The sequence below is a fragment of the Mobula hypostoma genome, chromosome 25, assembly GCF_963921235.1.
Source record: "Mobula hypostoma chromosome 25, sMobHyp1.1, whole genome shotgun sequence".
In the NCBI taxonomy this organism is placed as follows: domain Eukaryota; kingdom Metazoa; phylum Chordata; class Chondrichthyes; order Myliobatiformes; family Myliobatidae; genus Mobula; species Mobula hypostoma.
The window spans coordinates 15,655,320-15,658,166 of record NC_086121.1 but is presented as its reverse complement, the minus strand read 5'-3'; positions in this window follow the sequence as shown (position 1 = coordinate 15,658,166).

Here is a 2,847-nt window from a genome sequence, read left to right as displayed (position 1 = left end):
TGTCTCTGTGGGATTGCTGGTTATTGCTGCATGCGTGTTGGGTGCAGTCTTTGTTTGAGTTCAGACTAGCGCTGACGAGTTGGTGGTGGGACCAGGGGCTGTCCATACTGTTAGGAGAGAGAGGAAAGAGTAGTCTGATTCGGAGGTAGTGTCTGCGAATAAATGTTCAGCTATGGCAGGCTCTGCCTGGCTTTTGGGATATTGTCCACCCCTAAACGGGCGGAGGCGTACGAGATGTGGGTGGAGCGGATCTCTCAGTTGTTAGATGAGTGGCAGTGCTCGTTTGAGGGAGAGCGACAGGGATTGGTTGAAAGTTTGAGTAGGTGGGCTGTTGACGGTGTTAGAACTGTCAGGTTCAATTACCCTGTAGTGACAGCTGCCAGTTGTCTGAAAGACGGGGAAAAGCTTTCACTGCATCTTCTCTGGCTAGGAGGGCGGCTAAATTGCTTGCAGTGCCAGGGGAATCATTTCAGGGGATCAGCCCCTCCCTCAGTTGTTCAGCTGATCAGAGAGGTGTCGGGAAACTTAGTGGAGGCCCAGTGGGGGAACAGCTTCACTAAGGGATAAAATTAGTCCTCTTGAAGATCAGAGTGGTCGGCTATGTGCGGAACCAAAGGAAATGGGAGAGATCTTAAATAGGTTTTTTGCATCTGTATTTACTAAGGAAACTGGCATGAAGTCTATGGGATTAAGGGAAACAAGTAGTGAGATCATGGAAAATGTACAGATCGAAAAGGAGGAGGTCCTTGCTGTCTTGAGGAAAATTAAAGTGGATAAATCCCCGGGACCTGACAGGGTGTTCCCTCGGACCTTGAAGGAGACTAGTGTTGAAATTGCAGGGGCCCTGACAGAAATATTTAAAATGTCGATGTCTACACTGAGGTGCCGGAGGATTGGAGAGTGGCTCATGTTGTTCCGTTGTTTAAAAAAGGATCGAAAAGTAATCTGGGAAATTATAGGCCAGTAAGTTTAATGTCGGTAGTAGGTAAGTTATTGGAGGGAGTACTAAGAGACAGAATCTACAAGCATTTGGATAGACAGGGGCTTATTAGAGAGAGTCAACATGGCTTTGTGCGTGGTAGGTCATGTTTGACCAATCTGTTGGGAGTTTTTCGAGGAGGTTACCAGGAAAGTGGATGAAGGGAAGGCAACGGATATTGTCTACATGGACTTCAGTAAGGCCTTTGACAAGGTCCCGCATGGGAGGTTAGTTAGGAAAATTCAGTCGCTAGGTATACATGGAGAGGTGGTAAATTGGATTAGACATTGGCTCAATGGAAGAAGCCAGAGAGTGGTAGTAGAGAATTGCTTCTCCGAGTGGAGGCCTGTGACTAGTGGTGTGCCACAGGGATCAGTGCTGGGTCCATTGTTATTTGTCATTATATCAATGATCTAGATGATAATGTGGTAAATTGGATCAGCAAATTTGCTGATGATACAAAGATTGGAGGTGTAGTAGACAGTGAGGAAGGTTTTCAGAGCCTGCAGAGGGATTTGGACCAGCTGGAAAAATGGGCTGAAAAATGGCAGATGGAGTTTAATACAGACAAGTGTGAGGTATTGCATGTTGGAAGGACAAACCAAGGTAGAACATACAGGGTTAATGGTAAGGCACTGAGGAGTGCAGTGGAACAGAGGGATCTGGGAATACAGATACAAAATTCCCTAAAAGTGGCGTCACAGGTAGATAGGGTCGTAAAGAGAGCTTTTGGTACATTGGCCTTTATTAATCAAAGTATTGAGTATAAGAGCTGGAATGTTATGATGAGTTTGTATAAGGCATTGGTGAGGCCGAATCTGGAGTATTGTGTTCAGTTTTGGTCACCAAATTACAGGAAGGATATTAATAAGGTTGAAAAAGTGCAGAGAAGGTTTACAAGGATGTTGCCGGGACTTGAGAAACTCAGTTACAGAGAAAGGTTGAATAGGTTAGGACTTTATTCCCTGGAGCGTAGAAGAATGAGGGGAGATTTGATAGAGGTATATAAAATTATGTTGGGTATTGATAGAGTGAATGCAAGCAGGCTTTTTCCACTGAGGCAAGGGGAGAAAAAAACCAGAGGACATGGGTTAAGAGTGAGGGGGGAAAAGTTTAAAGGGAACATTAGCGGAGGCTTCTTCACACAGAGAGTGGTGGGAGTATGGAATGAGCTGCCAGACGAGGTGGTAAATGCGGGTTCTTTTTTAACATTTAAGAATAAATTGGACAGATACATGGATGGGAGGTGTATGGAGGGATATGGTCTGTGTGCAGGTCAGTGGGACTAGGCAGAAAATGGTTCGGCACAGCCAAGAAGGGCCAAAAGGCCTGTTTCTGTGCTGTAGTTTCTATGGTTTCTATGGTTCTATGGCTTGGGGTCTCTGGGAGAGCACGTTCCCAGCAATGTACCAAGGAACTTCCGAAAGGAAAAGACCCCATTCCTGAAGGCTTAGAGGGACCACGCCCCAGTGTGTCGTTATGGATAGATGGAAGCTATGCTAAAGCCATCCTCGACACCGGGGCGCAGCTCAATTTGTTGTACAGTTCGTTTTACAACTGGTGTCTCAAGCATTTACCCTTGACAACATTAAGGGCACTGGAGATTTGGGGCACCTGGAGTTCATGGGGGCATTGTCTGTGCACCCAGCATTTTGAGCTGCTTGTGAGGACGTGTGTAGCAGCCTTGGGCCGGTACCGAATTTAAATGAGACCCGATTGTGGTACGGCCTGGGGGAAGTATCTGAGGGTGAGACCCTCTTAGTAGACGCTCCGAAATACCACAAGAGAGGGGAATTGACCGCTGAAGACAGCTCGGTGAGAGAGGGGTCGCGGTGACTGGACCCTGTAGCCGTGGAAGACGTAGGCAG